The 13,374-nt window shown below is 36.9% G+C and overlaps 1 protein-coding gene across 1 annotated transcript in view; it reads right to left on the bottom strand.

Annotated features, from left to right (window-relative positions):
* The window catches only part of Ino80 (chromatin-remodeling ATPase INO80), a 672,466-nt gene that overhangs the window by 436,313 nt on the left and 222,779 nt on the right, over positions 1-13,374 (bottom strand). The window lies entirely within an intron of this gene.

Raw genomic sequence — 13,374 nt, 5'->3', positions numbered from 1 at the left:
TCCTAAATGACTCTGGCCATACATTTTTCCACACACATTTAACATTGCCAGTTTTACTTCTTTCAGCGATAAAGCTATGATTCCAATACAGTCCACAATTGAGAAATGTTTCCATGCCTCCATTACTTCAATAGATTCTGAATCAATTTTTTTCCAAAATCCATTGTAATGATTTTCTGATGTTAATGAGTTTTAAAGGTGGGTTTGGTGTTTGGTTTTTAGGAGCATTAGCAACTAAGGCCATATTGCTCCGGGGATATGCGGTGGTCATTCCCTGACCTTTCGCATCCTCCATATTTGGTGGTGACGGGCTCGAACCCCGGTCTAAATCAAGAAGCATGTGCTATGCACTGCTGCTCCTTCCCACCTGGCTACGGAGGCGCCTTTTAAAGGTGGATATAATGCCTTGATCGTATGAAAGAAGTTGTATTAACCTAGTAAAACTGTGATGGTAGGAACATAATTTCAACGTTTGGATGACTTAAATCTTTTGTATGGCCTGGTGTGCTATCCAATAGTAATAAAACTTGGAAATCTAGATTTTTCCACAAGTTCAACAAGCACAGAATGTAACACAGGGATTTCCCAACAAAACAAAATACAAGGATTTCTCAATTTTTTTTGACTAGCGAGTCAAACAGCGTGGATTCAAAAAGAGTGTATATTTTGAAAAATTACATCCAACATAATAGCAGAGTTTCCCCGCACAAAAGCTCAAAAATACCCTATTAAGCAAGGTTTGCTGAAATTCTCTAACTATGTTAGAGCGAAACCATGTTATTTAAGTACCATGTTGTGTGAGGATTTCCGCAATTTATGAATCATGTTAGAGTGAAACCATGTTGCAGAAGAACCGTGTTATTAGCATTAGCATTAGTAGAGGCATTTGATGCAAGAAAGCAAGCTTATGCAGCATCAGCCAAAAAAAAAAAAAAACCAGCTTCCACTTCACCCCTCTGTTCGTTCAAAATACCTGTCCAGCTGAGCCTTAAACTTATTTAGGCTATCAACCTCCACCACAAGGAATGGAAGTCTGTTCCACCAACCAACCACCCGCTGGCTAAAGGCAAATTTCCGCACGTCTATCCTACATCTGTCCTTCCTCAATTTGAATTTATGCCCTCTCAGGTGATTTTTCTGAGCTAGAGGAAGAATCCCATCAGCATTGAGCATGCTTAAACCATTCAAGGCTTTATACACCTCTATCAGATCACCTCGCTGGTGCCTAGTCTCCAGACACTCTAATTTGCAAAACTTAAGCCTTTCTTCGTAAGAGCACCCCTTTGTTCCATTCACTAATCTTGTTGCCCTTCTCTGTACTCGTTCCAGCAGCTCTACATCCTTCTTGAAATGAGGCCTCCAGACCTGTATACAGTACTCTAGGTGTGGCCTGACCATTGCCTTATACAATGGAATAATCACCTCCTTATCCCTGCTGGAAAAATTCCTGTATATCATTGACAATACTCCATGAGCTACTCTTGCAGCCCGTCTGCACTGCTCAGAGAACTTCATATCTGCCTGCACAACCACCCCCAAGTCCCTTTCATTCTCCACCACTGTCAGTGTTGTACCACAGAGTTGATACGTTGCTCTGGGGTTGCTGTTTCCCATGTGTAGTACTTTACATTTGTCAATGTTAAACTTCATTTGCCACCTCTCAGCCCATCTGCTCAACCTTTCCAGATCCTGTTGCAGCAGCATAGTGTCAGTAGTGTCCTTGACAACCCTGCCAACCTTTGTATCGTCTGCAAACTTGGACATTAAGCCCGATATACCATCATCAATATCATTTATAAATACAGAAAACAATAATGGACCCAACACTGAGCCCTGAGGGACTCCACTAATAACATCAGTCCACGATGAGCAGTGTCCATTGATTACCACTCTGTCTTCTCCCCCTCAACCACCCCTTTATCCATAGCAGCAATTTGCCTCCAATGTCACACTGCTCCAATTTGTGTAGCAGTCTTCCATGTGCAACAGTATCAAAAGCCTTTCTAAGATCCAAGTATATAATATCAAAGCTATTCCCTGCATCCAGTTCTTTTGTGACTGCATCATAGTATCCAATCAAGTTGTTCAGGCAAGACTTCCCCTTAAGAAAACCATGCTGTGTCTGAGCTATAACTGAAGTCTTGTCTAAATGATCCTGCAGTGCTTCTTTAACCAGTGCCTCCATTAATTTTCCTGGAACAGAAGTTAAGCTCACAGGTCTATAATTACTTGTGTCAGCCTTTGATCCTCCTTTGTGAATTGGGGTCACATTTGCACATTTCCTGTCTATGGGTACCTCCCCTGAGTCCAAGGAAGCTCTCATAATTATGGCTAAGGGTTTGCTTACTTCCTTTGCTGCCTCCTTTAATATAACTAGATAGATCCATCCACCCCGGGTGCCTTTCTTGTGTTTATCTTCAACAGTTTCTCCTCCACTTTACTCCCAGTTATTTCAAGATTCTGTAGCTTACTGCTAGAGTTGAATACACCTCTGGCATTCCCCTCGCTGAATAACTCCTCATGTGTGAATGTCGATGCAAAATATTCATTTAGTTTGTTAGCTACCTGAGCAGGATCATCAACACTTGACCCATCAATATCAAGTGGACCAATCTGATTCATCCCCTTCCTTCTAGAGTTTACATAAGTAAAGAACTCTTTGCTGTTTTTCTTTGCATCCCTTGCCAAGGATTTCTCGTAATCTGCCTTCGCCTGCCTAACCTCCTTTGTAACTTGGTTGCATATCAACTTGTATCTATCATAGGCTTCTGTGTCATGTGTTAATTTGTATGTATCCCATGCATTTTTCTTCTCTGCCATATGCCTCATTAGTTCATCTGACATCCATTTTGGCCTAAACCTTGAACAATATTTCTTAGTTGGTATGTAAAGCCTAGTAGCTTCCAAGATAAGTTCTTTGAATGCTTCCCATTTTGAATTTGCTGTTGGTAACATCATCAGTTGGTCCCACTGTATAGAATTTAAATACTGTCTCAGTCCATCGTAGTCGCCTTTACGGAAGCAATAACCCTTCCCTTTACCCCTAATGGTAGTTACCTCTTTGAGTAAATCCCACTTCAGCACACTGTGATCACTGTGGTTCATTTATCTGCAGATTCTTAATGCATGAAGAATCACTGCTGATAATCAAATCAAGAGTATTACTCCCTCTAGTTGCCTCCCGAACATGCTGATGTAGAAAACAATCATCCAATAAATCCACAAAAGCCCTGCTAGTGTGTGAGTAACCAGCGCCCAAAATCCAGTCAATATCAGGGAAATTAAAATCTCCCATTATAAGACACTCTGATTTACTGGCCCACTCTATTTCCCTGTGCAGTTCCTTATTATACTCATCAGAGTCATTAGGCCTATAGCACACTCCTACTCTCAATTTTGATCTCCCAATGTTTATGTCACACCAAACTGACTCAACACTGCACTGTCCAGCGATGTTGACTGGCTTCACTTCCTTGGTTTTTATGTGTTTCTTAACTAATAGCATAACACCTCCCCCCTTCCTATCCTGTCTATCCTTTCTGTAGACGTTGTACTCCTCAAATTGCAGTTCCGCATCCCTTATATCTGTGTGACACCACGTCTCTGATATCCCAACAATATCTGCCTTCGATGTTTTCAGCAATACCTCAAATTCATCAAATTTATTTACTAAACCCCTAGCATTGGTGTACACGCAAGGATACCTGCACCTGTTTCTATTCTTAGCTACCCTAACACAACCCATGTGTTTACTTGTACCGCAATGGCTCCCAGCAGTCTCTGAAATACCGTGCATCTTGTTTTTCAGGCTTCTGCTCATTCTAATCGAAGCAGTGCAAGAATCTCTTTCACCTCTGCCAGTGGCTACTGTCAATCTATTCGTCTTTGTCTCCCCCCAATGGGGGGAGACAAAGACGAATGGGGGTTATATGGGGGTTGCCTGTACCTAACTAAATACAAAAATAAACTATCCTATGTGACTATATGGATTCAAACCATTGTTTACTAGTTTAGTATACTAAATAAAAAAAATCTCAAAATTATTCCAAAAACTGACTTGCTATGAAGTTCCAAAATGCATAACCACCAGATACAATCAAGTGCAGCAATGTGCTATATGTGTGCACTGGTTAATGTCCAACCAACGAACAAACGAATAATGTGTGTAATGTGATCAATCAATTGCTATGTGAGATGAAACCGTGGCATGTTTTTAATCACATTTGTAATCCTTTTGTACTTTCTCTGCAATATTATTTTTGTTCCATTATAACACAATACACACAAAAAACTGAAAAAAAAACACCCTTTTCTTAGCATTCTACCTACAATAACCTTGCCAAATTTTGGGTGGGGGTATAAAGTTGAGAACTACTGATCTAAAGCATTGCCAATGTTGGAGCTTGGCTATCCTATTCAGTTGCTTCAACTGAATTTGACACCAAAACCTACTAAGCAACCAATCAGAGCAATGAACTGATAGCGTCAGACCTTACAATTTAACAAATGAACAAAATTGTTGTCCCTGATGAGACATTGTCAATTAATTTTCCTTCCTTGATATTTTTGTGGTATTCATAGTAGTGACTTCTTAAATTACGCGTTTAAATTACGCAAATTTAAAATAACATGGGGCAACCATATTTATGGAAAGCACCACAAGAGGCAGCTCAATAACCCACCATTTTCTCATTTTGTTTTGCTGAAGATTGTCATTTGGTGGTCTACTGGAAGTGCATATTGTTTTTTTTTTTTACTTCTGTGCTTATTTTTACTTATTTTGTTTTATTATTACCCTTATGGCTAGTAAGCATCCTCATAGTTCTAGTGAAAGTAATGGTGAATGCTCAAGGAAATCAATTTCGCTTGAAATCAAACTGGAAGTTCTTAAGCACTACGAATGAGGTGAGAGCATGGCATGCATTAAACATGCTCTTGAGTCTGAATGAGAGTACATTACTTGAGATAATGCTGATAAATTAAAGAATGTGTTAAGAGTAGTATGGCCTTAACTGCACAAAAGTCGGCATATGCTCGTCGTGAACAAAATAAAAAAGCATGTTAATATTAGCCTAGTGCAAGAGAAAGCTCGTAACCTTTGTGATGATTTAAAAGAACATAAGGATGGGGAAGTTAAACCCTTTTCGGCAAGTTCAGGATGGTTTGTGAATTTTTGTAAAAGGTGTGGTTTTCATAATGTGAAAATATGTGGAGAAGCTACATCAGCCGATAAAAATGCTGCAGATGCGTTCCCTACGAAACTGAAGGCGATCATAGGAGCGGATTACATACCCAAACAGCTATACAACTTCAACGAAACAGGTTTATATTGGAGGGAAAAAAAATTCTTGATCGCACTTATTTTTCCATTGCTGAAAAGGCTGTGCCTGGCTTTAAGGCTGCAAAAGATCAGCTAACACTTCTGTGTGGTGCTAATATGGAGGATCATAAACTGAACCCTGTGTGCATTTACCATTATCAAAACCCTCGTACCCTTAAAGATTATGACAGGTCGGACATGCCCGTGTACTCAAACCCTAAAGGTTGGACGATTGCTGTTATTTACAGGAGTTATTTTGGATCTCAGTTACGACCAGAATTGGAAGTGTATTACAAGGCAGAAAGAATTCCATTCAACATGTTACTTATTCTTGATAATGCCACAAGCCATCCACCCAGTATTGCTGATGTCTGTTCTAATATCAAGATTGTATTTTTTCCGGCAAATACAACCTCAATACTCCAGCCTAAGGACCATCATGTAATTAAGTTTTTAAGGCTCTGTATTTAAAGTGCACTCTGGCTGACCTAACTGACAAGACCAACCACAAACAGATGAGTGTGCAGCAATATTGGCAGACCTTCAATTAAAAAAGATGATTTAAAATCCATTGATGCTCCGTGCTGTGCAGTTCCACATAACTGTATTCAAAGTTCATGGAATATGTTCAAAGGGCTCTGATACTGACAATGATTATGCACAAACTAAAGACAAATGCGTGACACTCACTAAAAAAGATAGGGTTTACTGAAGTGGAGGCAACTGATATCATTGATATAATTGATTTGCATCATCAAGAATTGTCAAATGAAGATCTGTTTGCACTGGAGCAGTATCACATTCAAGAGGAGGAGGCAGCAGCGAGGGAAAGCCCACAGGTTAAAGAACAGAGCCTGACAGTGAAAGGAATATCAAAAACATTAAATCTTATAGATGAAGACCTAAATCTGTTAGCTGATAAAGACCATAATCTTGAACAAAGCTCTAAAGCGCAACATAAAGTTATGCTACAACTTGGTTGTTACTATGTGTTGTTGTGCGAGAAGAGACAACGTGCAAAGTAACTAACTATCGATTCTTTTTTCAAGCGCTCAAGGGAACAGTCAAGTGAACCCTCTAACTCCCGGGTTATTGTAACATTCCCACCCTCACCTTTGTGGTCCAAATCCAAGGGAATGGAATCTGAACATTACAAACCCTCTCAATCTGCCTAAGGCCATCCTCCACCCCACCCCACTCTCACTCTCTCTCTCAATTGTTGTTTGTGTTGTACTGTATATGCTAGTTATAATGAACATCTTTTTTCTTACTGTACAAAAAAAAAAATATATATATATAAATAAATCAATAAAGGTGATTGAATCTCTTTGGTTGCTCATCATTTCATTTTCTTTAGAGTGCCCAGTCTTCCAACCAAAGAAAACAAACTGGTAGGGATAACTTAGATGCAAGATAATAGGCTCATAGGCCTATTATCGCATTTTTTGGTGATTATTTACATTTACACATGAATTTAAATTGTGCAAGATGTTCTCAAACGTAACCATCGTGTTAATTAAGAAGTTACTGTATATTTAATTTTCCTTTGCATCTTTTAACATTTTATATTTTGTAACATTTTTAAAATTCATTTGTAGTTTTTTATATTTTATGGTATTCAAACAATCTATAGTATAGTTTTACAATTTTTCAGAACTATATCACTTTTGGCTTTTATATTCATCTTCATCCAGACCATCACTATCAACTCAAATGCTCATGCTGTGATTACAGGGGCCTTCACAATCCCACTATTTCTTATGTAGACAGCTGCCTAACAAACTCAGTAACAATAATCAATTCAACTGGATACATAAAGGTGTAGTATTCGTCAATGCAAGCTCTGCAGGGGACTTATCAATCTCCAACTACTAGATATTAACTTCCTTTACATATATTTCGAAAAAGTTATAATCAATATAAATTCAATAATATCAAAGAGTATCTTCTATCTTATCCACTTTACCAAGCACAGTACTTAGTATACTACAGATTTCAATACCACTTCTGTGATTTATTTTTCATAAAAAATAAAAAATCTTGCTGCTGTTGAGAGGTGACTTAGAGAAAAAGGTATGCCAAAACCATTGACAAAATGAAAGCAGAGGGAAATTTCAATGAACTAGAAATGTTAAAGAATAAATATACTGTGCTCTACAACAGTGTTTCTCAACCTTTTTTTAATCATTGCCCCCTAAAAGGCTTTTTAGAAAAAATTTTCCTAACTGCCCCCCATGAAATTTTAAACAAGAAAATGCTTTATACTTTCTCTTTTTATTCAATGGAATCCCTGAGCCTAATGCTTCTTGGCTAAAAGTTCAATGTTCCGTATGATGTTAGTAAATTTAATTCTAATGTCTCCTCTGGAACCTATCAATTCTGTTTCTTTCCTTTGTTAATATTTTATTTACTGAACTAAAACCACTTTCAACCATATAAGACATTGGAAAACAAAGAAGTACTTCGGCCATTTCAGACCACATTGTTAGATAAAGAAGTTTAGTTGTTTTTTATCCCCACAACTCAAACTCAGCCATTCTACCTTTTTCAAATTTATATCTGCATTATTCATTACATTTTAATTCAATGAGTTCTTGAATTTCTTCACTAGAAGACCCAGCATCACATCCCATTGGGTCTAACATCCATGACTTCACTTCGAAAGAAAATAAATCTGAAAATCTATTTTTAATTTTTTACAGAAACACAAATGATCTGAATAATTCTTAAGATCATTTTCTGTGAGAGATTCATTGATTTCAGCTAACTCTTGCATGACCATGAAATTGCTTTCAAACATTTCCAGTTTTTCAGCGAAGGCTTTTAATATGCATTTGCAGTCTATCACGGTAATTAATTTCCTTTGAAGTTGAAGTGATACTTCATTAAGTTTGTGAAAAATCCAAGCCATGTAGTATATGCTGTTTTTGTGTCTGCTGATCTCCTTTGCTAAACCTGTGTCTCCTTCGCTTTCTAAAAAATAATTATCATATCAAAAAGGTTTATAAATCTTCTTACAGTTTCCTTTAGAAAGCATCTGACTTCTGTATGTAAAAGAAGCCTCACATAGTGTTCTTCATTATCAACACAATTTTCTGAAAAGGTGATCATATTTGCTACGTGACTTTATTTTGTTGATGGTTTTAATAACTGTACTGAAAGATTGATAAAGAATTGGGCTAATATTTTTTGCAATCAGATGATGTCGGTGCACAATGCAGTGTATTGCAAGAACTTTGGGACATGCTACCTTTAGGTGGGCTATAAAACCTTTGCCTTCCAACCAACGGAGGTAGCACCATCAATGGCACAGGATACCAATTTTTCCAATGATACTTGTTTTTCATCAAATCATGTTTTTACAGCAGCAAAAATGGATGCTCCAGTACAGTCAGTTTCTATAGATTTTACAAACAATGCCTCTTCTTGCAATTTACAAACATCATCATAACGAAGTTATGCCATTAGAAGGGCCTTATTGTCAGTAATGGATTCATCAATCTGAAAATAAAATTTTCACATTTTTAGTTTGTCAATTAGCTGCTCTTCAATGTTAACTGATATCTCATCGATTCGTCTTCAAATTGAAACATTGCTGAATGGTAATGTTTCAATTTGAAGACTAATCGAAACATTGCTGTATAGTAATATTTTTAAAATACTGGAATGATTTTGATGCATCACTATTGCTACTGAAATTATCTCTAATGTGGGTGGTATTACAGTCTCAGCAACTGTATGAGCACTACTAGTTTTTGCAATGATTTTGGATTTAAAAGATGCAATCATTCCATTATTTGTTTGTGTGATCTTCTTAAATAAGGAAGTAATAGTGTTATTGCTCAAAATTCTGTTTTAAATTTTTAAAATATTCAATATATTTCCAACTTCATCAGGATGTTTCCTTTTTAAGCGATCTAAAAGACTTGATGGTTTCATAACCTCATTTGAAAAATAACTATTACACTTGAGACACAGGTTGTCTTGAGTCAAATGGACTTTCAATAAAACCATAAGCTAGATCAGCTTTTCTCAAACTGTGTTCCGTGAGATGTGAACAAGTCTTCTGCGAAAAATTGTAATTAATAATTAAAAAAATAATAATAAAATAAATAAATTTTGCATATTTGCAGCGGACACCACTTTTGTATCATTATATATATATTTTTTTTTTTTCGGTTATTAATATATTGGCATAGACTAATAATCAAATAGACCGTGGAATGCTATTTTGGCATGCTTTTTGCATAGAGAAATATCAGTAGAGGTAATGACATCTCATTACCTCTACTGAAAAAGTAGCAATGTAGTGATCTAATATGCCATTCATATGCAATTTTGCCTGGAGTGCACGGGTTGAAAAAGGAGGAAGCAAACCAATATCATAACTAAACTCACTTCTTTGTTTAAATTTTTTTTTGATAATTATCAGTATTTAGAAATACTATTATTAAAATAAATGACCATGGATTTGTGGTTGAAAAAAGGAACTTTAAAACGAGAAGCAAAGTACTTCTAGTAGTGCAACTGTGGTCGATGAAAACAAACACATTATTGCCACGCTTCAAAGTGGGGATGAACAATCACAGCCTTTTGTTCTCTGAAAAATCCAAAGTGAAAAAACAGGAACCAACTAATAAAAGACCAAAACAAGAGTATGATGACAGTTATTTGAATTTCGGCTTTACATTGTGTTGGAAATAATGATGCTCTTAATTCACAGTGTGTCGTATATAATAAAATATTACAAACAGTTATTTGGCTCCTGCTAATCTCGTGTTTCGTAAGGGTTCCATAAATATATTGTGAGATGAAAAGTGCTCCATGAGCAAAAAATGCTTGGGAAATGGTGAGCTACATATTCATTCAGATACTGTCAACACTTTCTTTTCAGCACCTGATATGAATGATGGACTGAATAACTACAAATAATTAAGTAGTAAAATATAAAATATTTTTATTTAACTCTCATAACCAATGTCACTAACAAAAGCACTGTGTATCAAAGATAAACAACTTCCATGTGGAAACAATAAATCAATACTAATTGTCGCTTAGAAAGTAGATAGAAACAGACTGAAACATTTCCTCATCCCATCCATTCCTCATATATTGAAAAATGAAAAAGAAATAAATAAATAAACCACGCCCACCATGCTGCTGCCAAGGTCACAGCTGTCGGAAAAGTGCAAATGTCAAGGATTGCAGAGACATTACCTCTGAAAGCACTTAGGCATTAAATTTCTAAGAAAAACAAAGGTGGTTGAATCACACCCACTATCTTCCTTTTATCAAAATTTCTCACTCACTCCCAATACAATATACCTATATGTTAAAAATCAGTTGTCTCAGGGGAAAATAAAACCCAATGAGAGAAATTAAATATTAAGGAATAAGATGTCGTCGGGTAGGGTTGAACTTTGGAGGTCCACAAACGATTTTAATACCCATGATTTTTTCCTCCTTCAAAAACCAATTTTCGCCCCCTTTGAGAATCCCTGCTCTACAAGTAACTCCTACAAAGTAACAGGTTTTCAGTTTGTTCAGTTTAGCATTAGTAGAAGCTTATGATGCAAGAAAGCAAGCTTATATAGCATTAGTAAAAAAAACAAAAAGCCTTCCCATTTTACACATCCATTTATTCCTAATGTTTGTCTAGTTCTACCTTGAACTTATTTAAGTTGTTGACCTCCACTACAGCAGATAGGAGTTTGTTCCAAATATCAAACACTCACTGACTAAAGGCAAATTTCCACACAACTATTTTACAACTGTCTTTCCTCAATTTGAATTTTATGTTCCCTCAGGTGAGTAATCTGAGCAAGAGGAAGAATCCCATCAGTACTGAGCTTGCTCAAACCATTCAAGGCTTTTTCACCTCATGTAGATCAGATGCAGGTGCCTGGTTTCCAGACACTGCAAATTGCAGAACTTAAACCCCCTTTTTTTAGTAACAGCAACCCTTTGTTCCATTCATCAATCACATTGCCTTTTTCTGTACTTGTTCAATCATCTCTATCATTCCTAAAATGAGGCCTACAGACTCGTATGCAGTATTCAAGGTGTGGCCTGACCATTGCCTTATACAAGGGGTCAATCACCTCCTTATCCCTTTTAGCAAAATTCCTGTATATCATTGACAAGACACCATGAGCTCCTCTTGCAGAATGTCTCCACTGCTCAGAAAGCTTCATATCTAACTGCACAATTACCCCCCAGGTCTTTTTCATTTTCCACTTCTCTGAGTGTGGTACCGCACAGTTGGTACATTATTCTGGGGTTACTGCTACCCATATGCAGTACTATATATTTGTCATTGTTAAACTTCAGTTGCCACCTCTCAGCTCATCTGCTCAACTTTTCCAGATCCTGTTGCAGTAGTTTACTATCATTCCTGTCATTAACAATCGTGCCAATGTTTGTATCGTCTGTAAACTTAGACATTAAGCATGATATATCTTAATCAATATCATTCATAAACACAGAAAACAACAACGGGCCCAACACCAAATCTTGGGGAACTCGGCTAATAACACTAGCATGAAGAGCAGTGTTCTTTGATTTCCACTCTGTCTTCTTCCACTCAACCATCCTTTTATCCATTGTAGCAACTTGCCCTTAGTGCCATACTGTTCAAATTTGTACAGTAGTCTTCCATGTGCAACAGTATCAAAAGCGTCCTTAAAATCCTAATATATGATATCAAAATTATTTTTTGCATCCAATCCCTTTGTGACCACATCACATTATCCAATCAAATTTGTTAGACATGACTTATCCTTAACAAATCCATGCTGTGTCTGAACTACAACTGCTGTCTTATTTAGATGATCGTGCATTGCTTCTTTAACCAGTGACTCCATTATTTTCTCTGGAACAGAAGTTAAAGTATCAGATCTGTCATTACTTGTGTCACCCTTTGATCCCACTTGGTGAATTGGGGACACATTTGCACATCTTCAGTCCTTGGAGACCTCTCCTGCATCCAAGAAAGCTTTCATAATTATGATTAAGGGTTTGCTTACTTCCTTTGCTGCTTCCTTTAATATAATTGGATAGGTCACATTCACCCCAGGTGCCTTTCTTATGTTCAAGTTCAACGAATTCTCCTCCACTTTGCTCTCAGTTATTACAAAATCATTTATCTCCCTGCCAGAATGTGATAAGCTTCTGGTCTCCACCCGCCTACAGACTTCATGTGTGAATGTAGATGCAAAATACTCATTTAGTTTTTCAAATATCTGAACAGGATCATCAACAACAGTCAAACCATCAATATCAAGTGGACCAATCTGACTCATCACCTTCCTTTTAGAGTTTATACAAGTAAAGAAGTCCTTGCTGTTTTTCTTAGAATCCTTAGCTAAAGATTTCTCGTAATCTGCTTCGCCTGCCTAACCTCCTTTGTGACTTGATTATAGATTAGCTTATATCTACCATCTGCTTCTGTGTCACCTGACAATTTATATGCTATATGCATCCCATGCATTCTTCTCTGTCATAAGTTCATTAGTTCATGTCACATCCGTTTAGGCCTAAACTTGAACAGTATTTCTTAGTTGGTATGAAAAACCTAGTAGTTACCAAGATTAATTCCTTGAATGATTCCCATTTAGAATTTGCTGTTGGTAACATCACCAGTTGGTCTCACTGTATATAATTTTTAAAAAAATCTGAGACCACTGTAGTCACCTTTACAAAAGCAAAAACCCTTCCCTTTACCCCCCCCCCCCCCCCGATGGTAATTACATCTTTAAGTAAATCCCACATCGGCACACTGTGTGGCTCCTTTATCTGCAGATTTTTAATGCTAAAGAATTACTGCTGATAATTGGATCAAGAGTATTACTCCCTCTGGTTGCCTCTCAAACATGCTGCTACAGAAAACAATCATCCAATAAAATCTGCAAAAGTCTTGAAAGAAAAACTTTCAAAATCTAACAAGAACTGTCACAGTAAGAAAATGCTCTATAAATCACTCAGAGAGTCACTTGATCATTATAACGCTTTAGAGGGGTTCACCTGTATTTATGATTTGTAGAATTTTCTCAACA

Source organism: Mastigoproctus giganteus, chromosome 6 (assembly GCF_048544385.1).
Source record: "Mastigoproctus giganteus isolate SK-2022 chromosome 6, ASM4854438v1, whole genome shotgun sequence".
NCBI lineage: Eukaryota > Metazoa > Arthropoda > Arachnida > Uropygi > Thelyphonidae > Mastigoproctus > Mastigoproctus giganteus.
Note: the sequence above shows the minus strand (reverse complement) of the source record. Positions and strands in the feature narration are given on the sequence as shown.